This window comes from Mustela nivalis (genome assembly GCF_964662115.1).
Source record: "Mustela nivalis genome assembly, chromosome: 14".
Taxonomy (NCBI): domain Eukaryota; kingdom Metazoa; phylum Chordata; class Mammalia; order Carnivora; family Mustelidae; genus Mustela; species Mustela nivalis.
In genome coordinates this window covers 73844796-73862335 of record NC_139033.1, presented here as the reverse complement: position 1 = coordinate 73862335, position 17540 = coordinate 73844796, and the positions used below count along the sequence as shown (strand labels likewise).

Here is a 17540-nt window from a genome sequence, read left to right as displayed (position 1 = left end):
AATAGTATGGTAAGAGGATGTTTAGTTTCATAAGAACCTGTTAAACTGTCTTCCAAAATGATTGTAACACTGCATTTACACCAGCATCATGTGGGAATTCCTGTTACTCTATATCCTCACCAGCATTTAGTGTTTCAAGGTTTTGGATTTTAGCCATTTGAATAGGTGTGTAGTAGTATCTTGTTTTTAATTTGTATTTCTTTGATGACATATGAGATGGAGCATCTTTTCATGTGGGTATTTATCATCTGTAAGTCTCCTTTGGTGAGCTCTCTGTAAAGGTCTTTAGCCCAATTTTTAGTCAGGTGGTTTGTTTTCTTATTGTTGAGTTTTAGGACTTCTTTGTATATCTTGAACCTGTTTTTTATCATAAATGTGTCTTTTGAAATATTTTCACCCAGTCCATGACTTGTCTTTTCATTCCCTTGACAATGTCTTTAGCAGAGCTGAAAATTTTAATTTTAATGAAGTCTATCTTATCAATTATTTTTTTTCATGGATTGTGTCTTTGGTGTCGTATTAAAAAATCAAGACCAAACCCGAGGTCATCTAGGTTTTCTTCTATGTTATCTTGTAGGAGTTTTATTGTGTCACATTTCATATTTACATCTGTGATTCATTTTGAGTTAACTATTATGAAGGGCTTTATATCTGTGTCTAGAATTTTTTTTTTTTTTTTTTTTTTTGCATGTGGATGTCCAGTTGTTCCAGCATCATTTGTTGAAAAGACTGTCTTTGCTCCATTGAATTGCCTTTGCTCCTTTGTCAAAGATCAGTTGACTGTACTTATGTTAGTTTATTTCTGGGCTCTCCGTTCTGTCCCACTGAGCTCTTTGTCTATTCTTTTGCCAATACTATGATGCCTTGATTAGATACAAGCTTGATTATATCCAAGTACACCAGTTGTATAATAAGTCTTAAAGTTATATAATTTTGGTCCTTCAGTTTTGTTCTTCTTCAATATTGTGTGGCTATTCTGAGTCTTTTCCCTCTCCATATAAACCTTGAAATACCTGTTAGTATTCACAAAATAACTTGCTGGGATTTTTGCTGGGCTTGTTTTGAATCTATAGATCAGGTTGAGAACTGCCATGTTGACAATTTTGAGTCTTTCTATCCATGAACATGGAATATGGCCCTATTTAGTTAGTTCTTTGATTTATTTCACACATGTTTATAGCTTTCCTCATTAGATTTGTACATAGTTTGTTATATTTTATACCTATTTCATTATTTTGGGTGCTAATGTAAATGGTATTTTTTAAAATTTCAAATTTCATTTAATCATTGCTGATACACAGAAGAGCAATTGGCTTTTACCTATTTATCTTATATCCTGCAACCTTGGCTTTCTGTTCCTAGAGAAATGACTTGGGATTTTGATAAGTTGCATTGAATATAGAATGCTTTAAGGAGTATTGCCATCTCAGTAGTATTAAGTTTTCTAATCCATGAACATGAGATGTCTTTTTACTTTTTAAGGTCTTTTTTTTTAAGATTTCATTTATTTGAGAGAAAAAGAGAGAAAAAGAGTGGGGTGAGATGCCGAGGGAGAAGTAAGCTCTCTGCTGAGCAGGGCGACCAATGCAGGGCTTAAACACAGAACTCTAGGTTCATGATCTGAGCTGATGGCAGACACTTAGCCAACTGAGCCACTCAGCCCACTTTTTAAAGTCTTTAATTTACATCAGTGGTGTGTTTTATTTTTCAGTGTATAAGTCTTTTTTTTACATCCTTGGTTGAACTTACTCCTAGGTATTTTATTATTTTAGAATGTATTGTAAATGAAATTATTTATCTCCCTTTGGAATTATTTATTCCTGGAATAGAAAAACACAGCTAATTTTATATCCTGCAACTTAATTAATTTATTAGCTCTACTAGTTGTTGTTTTAATGTATGGATTCTATTGGATTTTTTTACATAGAATTAAAAGGACAAAGTTCCAAAAGATTAAAATTTCCAATTTGAATGCCTTTAATTTTGTTTCTTTCCTAGTTTTTCTGTCTAGGACTTCTAGTACATTATTGAATATAATGGTGAAAGTGGGAATTCTTGTTTTTTCATAATCTTGGGACAGAAAAATCTGTCTCTTACCAGTATGCATGCTGTTATCTGTAGATTTTTAATAAATGCCCAGTATCATGTTAAGAAATTTCCCTTTACTCTTAGTTTTGAGTGTTTTTATCATGAAAGGATATTGGATTTTGTCTGATTTTTTTTTGTATCTAATAAAACATTTATGTGGGAATTCCCCACCTCACCCCCATGGTTTCAGGGTGTATAGTTCTTTAAATGTACTGTTGAATTCAGTTTGGTACATTTTGCAGAGGATTTTTGTATTAATATTCAGAAGGAGTATTGGTATTTAGTTTTCTTGTCATGTCTTTTCCTTTTTTTTCATTTTTATGCTATTGTAAATTGAATTGTTTTCTTAATTTCATCTTTAGATTATTCATCGCCGTTGTGTGGAAATAGAGTTGATTTTTGTACAATGACCTTATATTCTGAACCTTGCTGGATTTATCAGTTCTAATAGTCTGTGTGTATATATTCCTTAGAATTTTCTATATGCAAAATTATGTCATCTCTAAGTAGTGAAACTCTTACTTCTTCCTGTCCATTTTGGATGGCTTTTATTGCTTCCTTAAATCCTCTGGTTTTTAAATAGTAGTGGCAAGATCAGACATCCTTTTCTCATTCCTAATATTGGGGAAATACTCAGCCTTTCCACATAAATTGAGGTATTTGCTGCTGGTTTTTTTAATAGATGCTCTTCATCAGATTGAGGAAGTTCCTTTCTGTTCCTGGCTTGTTTTATTCTGAAAGATTAGTTCTTTATTCTGTTAATATGGTGTTACTATATTTGTTGCTTTTTATATACTGACATAGTCTTGTATTCCTTTATTTATATACAGACACAGTCTTGTATTCCATGTACCCTTTTAAAATGTTTTTTTTTTTTTTAAGATTTTATTTATTTATTTGACAGACAAATATCACAAGTAGGCAGAGAGGCAGGCAGAGAGAGGAGGAAGCAGGCTCCCCGCCAAGCAGAGAGCCCCATGCAGGGCTTAATCCTGGGACCCTGGGGCCATGACCTGAGCTGAAAGCAGAAGCTTTAACCCACTGAGCCACCCAGGCGCCCCTAAGATGTTTTTTATTTCTAATGGTATATCTAAGGTTGCTGAGAGTGCTAAGGAAAAACCGGATATACACAATAAGTCAGATGCTTGGTTATTTAAAACATTCATCTACAGAATGATTTCTTATTTTTAGGAGGGACTCAACTGTGTCATAAAGGAGTTTCTTCTTATGGTGTTGGAGGGAACTGACCCTTCATGGTCACAGGACCACACCGGACCACAAGAAGCTTCCCATTTGATGTAGTGACATGTAAAATAAAATTTCAAGTAGAACAGCCATTTAATCAAAGTATGAGCAAGAGAGTGGAGTGTAATGAAAATATATGCAGAGGAAAAGTGAGCAAACATTGGGTGAAGACAGTTAAAGCTTAGCTGTAAATGAAATTGCTTAAAGCTTGTGATGAGTTATGATTATGCTAGCCTGTAGGTTGTGAAAACACAAGTGCCCAAAGATCTCAAGTCCCTATTAAGAGAGGAAAGGTTTGAAACAATGGATAGTAGAAGGGGCCCTGAGGAAGGATGATAGAATGCTGTGTACTCAGTCCACAAGAGGGAATTTGGACATAAGATTTTTAAAAGACCCACCAACCAACCCACATGGTCTTCACATATTCCCTCTGCTGTGACTAGGCTGGAAATAGGATGCCAGAAATATACGTAATACATTAGATGTCATATATATTTTATATTTTTAAATATGTATTTTTAGAGTTTGAACATAGTAAAAAGAAATTAATATTGTCTCTACGAATGATTTGTTTCTGTTAGTAATTTAACACCACAACTTGTTAGCTGTAGTTATTTTACTTTAAGTGAATTTATATTTTAAGCATCATTTATGGCTATAGAATTTTACATAAAATTTTATTTTATGGTGGTAATTACATTGTTGTCAGAAGAAAGTGTATTTGCTGTATTGGTTATAGCTTCTACGTGTGTGTGTAATTGCACTTCTGAGAACAATTAGGGTGCTTGAAAGTAGAACAGTGTTTGCTGATCTGTATAGTTGCCCCTAGTGTATAATCAGATTCTCATAGATTCCAGATAAAAGAGACTTTTCAGAGAGAGATAGAGAAAAAAAGGTCAGTTTTCAAAATGTGCGAAGTATAAAACGTAAAGGTGCTTTTCACTGATATAAATTTAATACAAGGTGTTACATATTCAGTGTCTTTCTACAAAGGACTGAAAAAGTATGGGCTTCTATTCCTTCAGAAGTAGCAGTCTGCTGAAATTTTAGCTGAAGTTAGGAAATGACAAAAGGTTGTTAGGCAGACCCTTTGGTGTTTGAAGGAGAGAAGCTCCTTTCCAGAAGGTTTGCTGGGTCTCGTAGTGAGCTCTTTGAGCTTCACTTGGTTATGAGCTGGCTATGTTCTGTGAAGAGTCACTTCCTTATAACAGGGGGACAAGTCTCATCTCGTGTTGAAGTACAATCCCCTGGTGGCATAGTTTTAGGTGGCTCATGGTATAGCCAAGTCTGTACAGTTAAAATTAGAGCTGTCTATTAAAGAATATTAACTGGATTATCAGGGAAAAGTTATATTTTTTGCTTTTTCAGTTCCTTTGAATGGTATGGCTGAAGTAACTCTGATTGCTTTGTAGTATATGAAATTCCCAGTACTCTGCATTGCTTGGTGTGGCTTATTAACCAGTCAGAACAGTATTGTGAAGATTGTTTTCTCAACAGTGGGATTACTTGTATGAAAATCTGTGGTGCAGTTTGCAACAGGAGCCTCCATGCCATCCAGCCTCCTGCTCAGTGTGGGCGGGTGGACAGGAAGCCCTGCAGGAAGGTGATGGTTGTGTGGGCCTCTCTGACTGACAGCAGGACCATGTCCCCCAGGAAGGATGACAGCCCTGCATAGAGTGCCCTTCCAACTGCAGACCGCTGTTCCCATTTGAAGCATACTCTGAACCCAAACTCAGATTCAATTCAGCAAACATCTCCAGAGTGACTTCTGCGCTCCTAGAAGGGGGGCAACCAAATAAGTATAAAACATGATAAAGGAAGGGTTCTGTCTATTTCTATAACACACTATTGAGATGGAATTCACACACTATACAACTCATCCATTTATTATGTACAATTTGGTGGTTTTAAACATATTTACAGAGTTGTGTGGCCATCACTGCATTCAATTCTTCAAAAAGAAATTCTGAACCATTTTGCGTTTAGGCCCCAACCTTCATTCCCTTCTACCCTCTGTCTTTATAGCTGTGCCTATTCTGAACAGTTCATGTAAGCAGAATTCTATAATGTAGCCTTTCAGGTCTGGCTTCTTCACTTAGCATAATGATGTTAGAGTTCATCATGTTGTAATATGGATTGGCACGTCACTCCTTTTAATTCCAAATATTATTTTGTTGTATAGATAATCCACAATTTGTGTATCCATTTATCAGTTAATGGGTATTTGGGTGTTACCACATTTTGGTTATTTTGAATAATACTGCTGTGAACATTTGTGTGAGAGCTTTTGCAAAAATGGTTCCAATTCTCTTGGGTATATACTTAGGAGTGGAGTTGCTGGGTCGTTTAGCAATTCTACATTTAACTTACTGAGTAATTGCCAGACTCTTTACCATAATTTTAATTCCCACGGGTAGTGAGTGAGGGCTCCAGTTTCTCTCTATCCTCGCTACACTCGCTGTCTGTTCTTGTCCATCACCATCACATGAAGTGTGAAGTGGAATCTTATTTTTGAGTCTCATTTTTCTTGACTGCCCAGTATGACTTCACAATTTACCTGTTTTCATGGCAATTTTGTGAAGAGTTTGTCAGTTATTTCAATTTCATAGTGGAAGCCCTGAGGTTCAGCGAGGTCAGATAACTGGCCCTAGACATTTCATGTGATGTGAAGGGGATTAGGTGGCAGGCTCTGTGAGTAGATTTCCTTTACCTTTTCCTTTTCTCTGTGCTGCTTATAGTCCTCCTATACATGGGCTTCTGACCATAATGAAAGGAACATTTTCAGTAGACCATTGGAAACACAGGAGAGGGACATGTAAGCTCCAACTCTGCATGTGGACATCTTCCTTTGGAAGCAGTGTTGGCATTCAGTTTTTGAAAGATGGGCAGACATTCACCTGAGAAGTGGAGTGGAAGGGAATGTTAGGTAGAAGGAATTATATGCACGTCTTTAAAAGAGAAGTTCCCAGGGGTGCCTGGGTGGCTCAGTGGGTTAAAGCCTCTGCCTTTGGCTCAGATTATGATCCCAGGGTCCTGGGATCAAGCCCTGGTTGGGCTCTCTGCTCAGCAGGGAGCCTGTTTCCTCCTCTCTCTCTGCCTGCCTCTGCCTACTTGTGATCTCTGTCAAATAGATAAATAAAATCTTTTTAAAAAAAAAGTTCCTGGGATTCTTGGGTGGCTCAGTTGGTTAAGCGGCTGCCTTTGGCTCAGGTCATGATCCCAGTATCCTGGGATCAAGTCCCACATCAGGCTCCTTGCTCAGCAGGGAGCCCGCTTCTCCCTCTGCCTCTGCCTACCACTCTGTCTGCTTGTGCTCACTCTTGCTCCTTTCTCTCTCTGACAAATAAATAAATAAAATCTTAAAAAAAAGAATTCCTGTAAACTTCATATTATGGGCATATGAGTAATGTGCTGGGCTACAGGATAAGGAAGAGGGGGCAGGAGGTGAGAAGCGATTTAGAATGTTAGGCTCAGAATGAATTGGCCTTGTAAATGTTTCTATTTTGTTTAAAGTTGGAAATAATTTTAGACATTCAGAAGTCACAGTAACAAAACTAAACTCCCTTCCCAACCATTTGAGATTAAGTTGCCGAAATGAAAGTTTTACATCACCTGGTTATATCCTCTGTGAAGCAGGCATAGACAGATTTCATCAGGATCACTTGTGTTTACTTGTCCTGTCTCTCTAGTGTTCTTTAATTTGCAACAGTTCTTCATCTTTCCTTGAGTTTTATGAACTTGACACTTTTGAAGAGTACAGGCCAGTTTTGGGGGTTTTTTTGTTGTTGTTGTTGTTGTTTTTGTTTTTTTATCACAAGCTTCTCACTTTGGGTGTATCTGCTGTTTCCTCAGGAGTAGACAGAATATGCCCTGGGGAGGAATATCCCAGAAGCAATGCATCTGCCCAGGTGGTGCTGTCCTTTCCCTGTTATTGTTAACTTTGATCTTTTGATTGAAATGGTGTGTGCCATTTCACCACTGCAAAATTACTTTTTCCTTTTTGATTAATACATACTTGGAAGTGATTTTGATATTGTAATTATTCTATTTCTCACCTTTCACTCACTAGTTTTTAGCATCTTTTGATGTTTATTGGATAAATTAGTAATTATTATGATGTTTGCCAAAAGGTGATTTTCTAACTACATTATTTCCTCTACATTTATTAGCTGACTTATGCTAACCTGTGACTTATTTGTTTATTCAGTTTTTTATATATAGTAACTGGAGTTGTGGATTCCTATTTTATTCATTGTGTTTTAATCTCTTACTATCATTATACAGGACCCTGGTGGGGGAAGGTGTGATAAAAGGACAGTGAGCAGAGTTTTCTTGATCCTGGGGAACTGACAGTTTACTGAATTTATAAATAACTGTTATAGATGATAGCCAGGAGATAGTTTAAAAAAAAAGTAGCATTTTTTTTCCTTATAAATATCATGCTCTAGAGTAAATACATTTTAATATGATATTAAAAAGACACTCAAAGCAGAAAAAATAAACTTGCATATATTACTAATCATGGGATAGTTTTCTGGGGCCATCTGATAGTGTGTCATTTTACGTTATTGTATCTATGCCTCAGGGAGACATTCTCCTACCAGAGGTCCCGTAAGACAATGCCACGGTTCCTTCAAAAGGGTAATCCTGCCACTGCAGCATATGATATCATGTGCCTCTCTTCTTTAACTTGATTGCAAATCATATCATCATTTCCTCAAGGCTTTTCATGGAAAGCGAAATCTCTACACAATTCTACAGAAACGCTGTAAAGGGATAGTATTCTCTCTTCTGTAAAGAGTGTTGAGTCAGTGCTGTTCTCCTTATGAATCTAAGTTTATTTTACCACTGAATCCTTATACATAATCACCAGTGAAGTAAAGCAGAGAACTTAGTATAAGTCAAACTTACTTAAAATAAGTGTTAGTTACATTTTTCTTTTCATAAAAGTGCAGGAAAAGAATCAAATATAAAATGTAGTAATGAATAAATTAAAATATTAATCTCACTACTCTATAGAGCTTAACCATTATTATTCTGTTATTTTATTTTTTCAATCAGCTTGTGTTTTTATTTGACTATATATTTAATTTAAAAATTAAAATTATAACCTTATTGTTCATACTACTTTTGTAGCCATTTTTCCCCCTTTTACTTGAAAATATAATTTGGACATACTTACTCTTCTTTAAATAGCCTTTGAAAACCTGACTATTAATGACTGCATAATTATCTATTATAATAGATACCACAGTTTATTTTGTTTTTTCTTTTGCATCAAATATCAAATTTTTCTAATTCTTAAATAACAATGGAAGACATCCTTTTAAAAATAGCTTTGTAGGGATGCCTGGGTGGCTCAGTTGGTTGGACGACTGCCTTCAGCTCAGGTCATGATCCCGGAGTCCCGGGATCAAGTCCCACATCGGGCTCCCAGCTCCATGGGGAGTCTGCTGCGCTCTCTGACCTTCTCCTCACTCATGCTCTCTCTCACTGTCTCTCTCTCAAATAAATAAATAAAATCTTTAAAAAAAATAGCTTTGTATATTTGTTATTACTTTCTTGTTATTGTAGTGGAATTAATGGATTACAGAGGATAGAAACAATTTTTAAGCATTTGATAAATACTTCCAGATTACCCTCTAGAAAGTTTTTTCCTTCCAGCAATAATATTAGAAAATTCAGACATGAAAAAAATGGAACAAGACCCCAGATCTCTCAAAATATAGACACAAATTTTCTTTGAATGTTGTATTAGCAAGAATTATTTTGTTTTGTTCACTATTTATCCAAACATAAAATAGGCAGTAAATCACATTTAAAAATATTTAAAATAGGCTGCGCCTCTCTGAGCGGAACATGAAGCCCCTCTTTGCCGCCGCCCTCATCGTGAGGTCCGTCTTCTTCCTGCTGTTGCCAGGTCCCTCCACGGCCGACGAGAAGAAGAAGGGGCCCAAAGTCACCATCAAGTACTTTGATCTGCGAATTGGAGATGAAGATATAGGCCGGGTAGTCATTGGTCTCTTTGGAAAGACTGTTTCAAAAACAGTGGATAATTTTATGGCCTTAGCCACGGGAGAGAAAGGATTTGGCTACAAAAACAGCAAATTCCATCGTGTGATCAAGGACTTCATGATCCAGGGTGGAGACTTTACCCGGGGAGATGGCACTGGAGGAAAAAGCATCTATGGTGAACGCTTCCCTGATGAGAACTTCAAGCTGAAACACTACGGGCCTGGCTGGGTGAGCATGGCCAATGCAGGCAAAGACACCAATGGCTCCCAGTTCTTTATCATGACGGTGAAGACAGCCTGGCTACATGGCAAGCACGTGGTATTCGGCAAAGTTCTGGAAGGCATGGAGGTAGTACGGAAGGTGGAGAGCACCAAGACCGACAGTCGGGACACGCCCCTGAAGGATGTGACGATTGCAGACTGTGGCAAGATCGAGGTGGAGAAGCCCTTTGCCATCGCCAAGGAGTAGGGCCCCCGGGACCTCTTCCCTTTGAGCCACCATCTGTGCAGCCCTGTTGCCTTCCCCTGGGTAGAGACCGGCTGCCACAGGGTTTCGTGCTGCTCTGGCCCCAGTGCCGGCCTCTGACAGAGTGGACCCCTCCCCACACATTCCGCAGGCCTACCTACCGGCCTGGTTTTGTAACAAAGTCCTACCAATGCTGACCAATTTAAAAAAAAATATTTAAAATAACATAACTCATACACAGGTTGAATCAGTAATCAGAAATCTCCCAACAAAGAAAAGCCTTGGACTTGATGTCTTTGCTAGTGAATTCTACCAAACATTTAAAGAATAACTAATGCCAGTCCTTCTCAAACTTTTCCAAAAAAATTGAAGAGGCAGGAATACTTCCTAACTCATTTTATGAGCCTCGTATTACCTTGTTACAGCCAGAAAGAGACACTAAAAGAAGACTACAGACCAGAATCCCATTTGAGCCCTGAAGCAAATATGCTCAGCAAAGCACTAAAAGACTGAATTCAACATCATATTAAGAGGATTATATGCCATGACCAAGTGGGACTGACTTCTGGAATGCAAGGATGATTCATCATATGAAACTTGATCAATGTAATAATACCAAATTAACAAAATGAAAGACAGAAGCTTGACATAATCATCACAATTGATGAAAAATCACATGACAAGATTCAATACACTTTCATGGGAAAAAACAAAACAAAACAACATTTAACAGTTTAGGAACAGAAGGAAACAGTATAATAAAAGCCATATATGAAAAACCCACAGGAAATATTATAGTCAGTAGTGGAAGACTGGAAGTTTCTCATCTAAGATCAGGAAAAAAGGAAAGATGCCTGATTTTGCCTCTTTTATTCAACATAGTACTGAAAAACGTAGAATAATTGGCAAGAAAAAATAATAAAAGGCATTTAGATTGGAAGGAAAGAAATAATCTCTGTTCCTGATATGATAATATGATCTTATATGTAGAAAACCCTAACACACACACACACACACACCCCTCTTAGAATTAATAAATGAATTCAGCAAAGTAACAGTATGCAAAATCAAGACTCAAAATTCAGTTAGATTTATACACACTAACAATAAGCAATCTGAAAAGTATTTTTTTATCTTTATTTTATTTATTTATTTTTAATTTTTTATTTTTTATAAACATATATTTTTATCCCCAGGGGTACAGGTCTGTGAATCACCAGGTTTACACACTTCATAGGACTCACCAAAGCACATACCTTCCCCAATGTCCATAATCCCACCCCCTTTTCCCAAACCAGCTCCCCCCAGCAACCCTCAGTTTGTTTTGTGAGATTAAGAGTCACTTATGGTTTGTCTCCCTCCCAATCCCATCCTGTTTCATTTATTTTTCTCCTACCCACTTAAACCCCCATGTTGTATCACCACTTCCTCATATCAGGGAGATCATATGATAGTTGTCTTTCTCTGCTTGACTTATTTAGCTAAGTATGATACGCTCTAGTTCCATCCATGTTGTCGCAAATGGCAAGATTTCATTTCTTTTGATGGCTGCATAGTATTCCATTGTGTATATATACCACATCTTCTTGATCCATTCATCTGTTGATGGACATCTAGGTTCTTTCCATAGTTTGGCTATTGTGGACATTGCTGCTATAAACATTCAGATGCACGTGCCCCTTTGGATCACTACGTTTGTATCTTTAGGGAAAATACCCAATAGTGCAATTGCTGGGTCATAGGGCAGTTCTATTTTCAACATTTTGAGGAACCTCCATGCTGTTTTCCAGAGTGGCTGCACCAGCTTGCATTCCCACCAACAGTGTAGAAGGGTTCCCCTTTCTCCGCATCCTCGCCAGCATCTGTCATTTCCTGACTTGTTGATTTTAGCCATTCTGACTGGTGTGAGGTGATATCTCATTGTGGTTTTGATTTGTATTTCCCTGATGCCGAGTGATATGGAGCACTTTTTCATGTGTTGGTTGGCCATCTGGATGTCTTCTTTGCAGAAATGTCTGTTCATGTCCTCTGCCCATTTCTTGATTGGATTATTTGCTATTTGGGTGTTGAGTTTGCTAAGTTCTTTATAGATTCTGGACACTAGTCCTTTATCTGATATGTCGTTTGCAAATATCTTCTCCCATTCTGTCAGTTGTCTTTTGGTTTTGTTAACTGTTTCCTTTGCTGTGCAAAAGCTTTTGATCTTGATGAAATCCCAATAGTTCATTTTTGCCCTTGCTTCCCTTGCCTTTGGCGTTGTTCCTAGGAAGATGTTGCTGCGGCTGAGGTCGAAGAGGTTGCTGCCTGTGTTCTCCTCAAGGATTTTGATGGATTCCTTTCTCACATTGAGGTCCTTCATTCATTTTGAGTCTATTTTTGTGTGTGGTGTAAGGAAATGGTCCAATTTCATTTTTCTGCATGTGGCTGTCCAGTTTTCCCAGCACCATTTATTGAAGAGGCTGTCTTTTTTCCATTGGACATTCTTTCCTGCTTTGTCGAAGATTAGTTGACCATAGAGTTGAGGGTCTATTTCTGGGCTCTCTATTCTGTTCCATTGATCTATGTGTCTGTTTTTGTGCCAGTACCATGCTGTCTTGATGATGACAGCTTTGTAATAGAGCTTGAAGTCCGGAATTGTGATGCCACCAACGTTGGCTTTCTTTTTCAATATCCCTTTGGCTATTTGAGGTCTTTTCTGGTTCCATATAAATTTTAGCATTATTTGTTCCATTTCTTTGAAAAAGATGGATGGTACTTTGATAGGAATTGCATTAAATGTGTAGATTGCTTTAGGTAGCATAGACATTTTCACAATATTTATTCTTCCAATCCAGGAGCATGGAACATTTTTCCATTTCTTTGTGACTTCCTCAATTTCTTTCATGAGTACTTTATAGTTTTCTGAGTATAGATTCTGTGCCTCTTTGGTTAGGTTTATTCCTAGGTATCTTATGGTTTGGGGTGTAATTGTAATTGGGATGGACTCCTTAATTTCTCTTTCTTCTGTCTTGCTGTTGGTGTAGAGAAATGCAACTGATTTCTGTGCATTGATTTTATATCCTGACACTTTACTGAATTCCTCTATAAGTTCTAGCAGTTTTGGAGTGGAATCTTTTGGGTTTTCCACATATAGTATCATATCATCTGCGAAGAGTGATAATTTGACTACTTCTTTGCCGATTTGGATGCCTTTAATTTCCTTTTGTTGTCTGATTGCTGAGGCTAGGACCTCTAGTACTATGTTGAATAGCAGTGGTGATAATGGACATCCCTGCCGTGTTCCTGACCTTAGCGGAAAAGCTTTCAGTTTTTCTCCATTGAGAATGTTATTTGCGGTGGGTTTTTCATAGATGGCTTTGATGATATTGAGGTATGTGCCCTCTATCCCTACACTTTGAAGAGTTTTGATCAGGAAGGGATGCTGTACTTTGTCAAATGTTTTTTTCAGCATCTATTGAGAGTATCATATGGTTCTTGTTCTTTCTTTTATTGATGTGTTGTATCACATTGACTGATTTGCGGATGTTGAACCAACCTTGCAGCCCTGGAATAAATCCCACTTGGTTGTGGTGAATAATCCTTTTAATGTACTGTTGAATCCTATTGGCTAGTATTTTGTTGAGTAATTTCGCATCTGTGTTCATCAAGGATATTGGTCTATAGCTCTCTTTTTTGATGGGATCCTTGTCTGGTTTTGGTATCAAGATGATGCTGGCCTCATAAAATGAGTTTGGAAGTTTTCCTTCCATTTCTATTTTTTGGAACAGTTTCAGGAGAATAGGAATTAGTTCTTCTTTAAATGTTTGGTAGAATTCCCCCGGGAAGTCGTCTGGCCCTGGGCTTTTGTTTGTTTGGAGATTTTTAATGACTGTTTCAATCTCCTTACTGGTTATGGGTCTGTTCAGGCTTTCTATTTCTTCCTGGTTCAGTTGTGGTAGTTTATATGTTTCTAGGAATGCATCCATTTCTTCCAGATTGTCAAATTTATTGGCGTAGAGTTGCTCATAGTATGTTCTTATAATAGTTTGTATTTCCTTGGTGTTAGTTGTGATCTCTCCTCTTTCATTCATGGTTTTATTTATTTGGGTTCTTTCTCTTTTCTTTTTGATAAGTCGGGCCAGGGGTTTATCAATTTTATTAATTCTTTCAAAGAACCAGCTCCTAGTTTTGTTGATTTGCTCTATTGTTTCTTTTGGTTTCTATTTCATTGATTTCTGCTCTGATCTTTATGATTTCTCTTCTCCTGCTGGGCTTAGGGTTTCTTTCTTGTTCTTTCTCCAGCTCCTTTAGGTGTAGGGTTAGATTGTGTACCTGAGACCTTTCTTGTTTTTTGAGAAAGGCTTGTACCGCTATATATTTTCCTCTCAGGACTGCCTTTGTTGTGTCCCACAGATTTTGAACCATTGTATTTTCATTATCATTTGTTTCCATGATTTCTTTCAATTCTTCTTTAATTTCCCGGTTGACCCATTCATTCTTTAGAAGGATGCTGTTTAGTCTCCATGTATTTGGGTTCTTTCCAAACTTCCTTTTGTGGTTGAGTTCTAGCTTTAGAGCATTGTGGTCTGAAAATATGCAGGGAATGATCCCAATCTTTTGATACCGGTTGAGTCCTGATTTAGGACCGAGGATGTGATCTATTCTGGAGAATGTTCCATGTGCACTAGAGAAGAATGTGTATTCTGTTGCTTTGGGATGAAATGTTCTGAATATATCTGTGATGTCCATCTGGTCCAGTGTGTCATTTAAGGCCTTTATTTCCTTGCTGATCTTTTGCTTGGATGATCTGTCCATTTCAGTGAGGGGAGTGTTAAAGTCCCCTACTATTATTGTATTATTGTTGATGTGTTTCTTTGATTTTGTTATTAATTGGTTTATATAGTTGGCTGCTCCCACGTTGGGGACATAGATATTTAAAATTGTTAAATCTTCTTGTTGGACAGACCCTTTGAGTATGATATAATGTCCTTCCTCATCTCTTATTATAGTCTTTGGCTTAAAATCTAATTGATCTGATATTAGGATTGCCACTCCTGCTTTCTTCTGATGTCCATTAGCTTGGTAAATTCTTTTCCACCCCCTCACTTTAAATCTGGAGGTGTCTTCGGGCTTAAAATGAGTTTCTTGGAGGCAACATATAGATGGGTTTTGTTTCTTTATCTATTCTGATACCCTGTGTCTTTTGACAGGGGCATTTAGCCCATTCACATTCAGGGTAACTATTGAGAGATATGAATTTAGTGCCATTGTATTGCCTGTAAGGTGACTGTTACTGTATATGGTCTCTGTTTCTTTCTGATCTACCACTTGTAGGCTCTCTCTTTGCTTAGAGGACCCCTTTCAATATTTCCTGTAGAGCTGGTTTGGTGTTTGCAAATTCTTTCAGTTTTTGTTTGTCCTGGAAGCTTTTAATCTCTCCTTCTATTTTCAATGATAGCCTAGCTGGATATAGTATTCTTGGCTGCATGTTTTTCTCGTTTAGTGCTCTGAAAATACCATGACAGCTCTTTCTGGCCTGCCAGGTCTCTGCGGATAAGTCAGCTGCCAATCTAATATTTTTACCATTGTATGTTACAGACTTCTTTTCCCGGGCTGCTTTCAGGATTTTCTCTTTGTCACTGAGACTTGTAAATTTTACTATTAGGTGATGGAGTATGGGCCTATTCTTATTGATTTTGAGGGGCGTTCTCTGAACCTCCTGAATTTTGATGCTCGTTCCCTTTGCCATATTGGGGAAATTCTCCCCAATTATTCTCTCCAGTATACCTTCTGCTCCCCTCTCTCTTTCTTCTTCTTCTGGAATCCCAATTATTCTAATGTTGTTTCGTCTTATGGTGTCACTTATCTCTCGAATTCTCCCCTCGTGGTCCAGTAGCTGTTTGTCCCTCTTTTGCTTAGCTTCTTTATTCTCTGTCATTTGGTTTTCTATATCACTAATTCTTTCTTCTGCCTCATTTATCCTAGCAGTGAGAGCCTCCATTTTTGATTGCACCTCATTAATAGCTTTTTTGATTTCAACTTGGTTAGATTTTAGTTCTTTTATTTCTCCAGAAAGGGCTTTTATATCTCTCGAGAGGGTTTCTCTAATATCTTCCATGCCTTTTTCGAGCCCGGCTAGAACCTTGAGAATTGTCATTCTGAACTCTAGATCTGACGTATTACCAATGTCTGTATTGATTAGGTCCCTAGCCTTTGGTACTGCCTCTTGTTCTTTTTTTTGTGTTGAATTTTTTCATCTTGTCATTTTGTCCAGATAAGAGTATATGAAGGAGCAAGTAAAATACTAAAAGGGTGGCAACAACCCCAGGAAAATATGCTTTAACCAAATTAGAAGAGATCCCAAATCGTGAGGGGGGAGAAAGGGGATAAAAAGAGGTTCAAAAAGGATGAAAGAGAAAAAAAAAAAAGAAAAAAAAGAAAAGAAAAGAATAAAAAAAGAAAACAAATAAGAAAAATATAAAAAAGAAAAAATATATATATTAGATAAACTAGTTAAAAAACGTTAAAAAAGAAAATGGTTGAGGAAGTGGTGATGCAACATGGGGGCTTAAGTGGGTAGGAGAAGAATAAATGAAACAAGATGGGATTGGGAGGGAGACAAACCATAAGTGACTCTTAATCTCACAAAACAAACTGAGGGTTGCTGGGGGAGGGGGTTTGGGAGAAGGGGGTGGGATTATGGACATTGGGGAAGGTATGTGCTTTGGTGAGTCCTGTGAAGTGTGTAAACCTGGTGATTCACAAACTTGTACCCCTGGGGATAAAAATATATGTTTATAAAAAATAAAAAATTTAAAAAAAAAAGAAAAAGAAAATGGTAAAAGTTAAAAAAAAAATTAACCAGAAGGCGAGAAAAAAAACAAAAAATGAAAGAGAAAAAAATTAAATTAACTGCAAGACTAAAAAAAAATCACAGGGAAAAAGTCATGAGTTCCGTGCTTTGCTTTTTCCTCCTCTGGAATTCTGCTGCTCTCCTTGGTATTGCAACCGCACTCCTTGGTAGGTGAACTTGGTCCTGGCTGGATTTCTTTTGATCTTCTGGGGGAGGGGCCTGTTGTAGTGATTCTCAAGTGTCTTTGCCCCAGGCGGAATTGCACCGCCCTTGTCAGGGGCCGGGGTGAGTAATCCGCTCGGGTTTGCTTCAGGAGCTTTTGTTCCCTGAGCACTTTCCGTAGAGTTCCGGAGGATGGGGAATACAAATGGCGGCCTCCTGGTCTTTGGCCCGGAGGAGCCGAGAGCCCAGGGCCCCACTCCTCAGTACGCCCTCAGAGAACAGCGCCCAGTTACTCCTGTGTGCCTGACCTCCGGCCGTGCTTCGAGCTCACCGAGCCTGCGACCGGTTCAAGGTAACACTGAGCTGCGAGCTTACTGTCGGCTCTGTCTCTGTAGCCAGCTTTCCCGTTCCAATACCCGCAAGCTCTGCGACACTCAGACACCCCCAATCCTTCTGTGACCCTGCAGGACCTGAGGCCACGCTGATCCCGCGTGGGCTTCGCCCCGGTTTAGCCTCTGGAGCGATGTCCCTCAGCGGAACAGACTTTTAAAAGTCCTGATTTAGTGCGCCGTTGCTCCGCCGCTTGCCGGGAGCCGGCCCCTCCCCCCGGGGTCTCTCTTCCCATCGCTTTGGATTCACTTCTCCGCCGGTCCTACCTTTCAGAAAGTGATTGTTTTTCTGTTTCCAGAATCACTGTTCTTCTTCTCTTCGATCTGCCGATTGATTTTCAGGT

At 38.2% G+C, this 17540-nt stretch overlaps 1 protein-coding gene and 1 pseudogene across 2 annotated transcripts in view; both read left to right on the top strand.

Annotated features, from left to right (window-relative positions):
* L3MBTL4 (L3MBTL histone methyl-lysine binding protein 4) overlaps nucleotides 1–17540 on the top strand; it is a 403808-nt gene that overhangs the window by 176011 nt on the left and 210257 nt on the right. The gene's annotated exons all lie outside the window — the stretch shown is intronic.
* On the top strand, nucleotides 9176–10036 carry LOC309848024 (peptidyl-prolyl cis-trans isomerase B pseudogene; annotated as a pseudogene). Its single transcript has one exon. The product of its transcript is annotated as a peptidyl-prolyl cis-trans isomerase B pseudogene (transcript).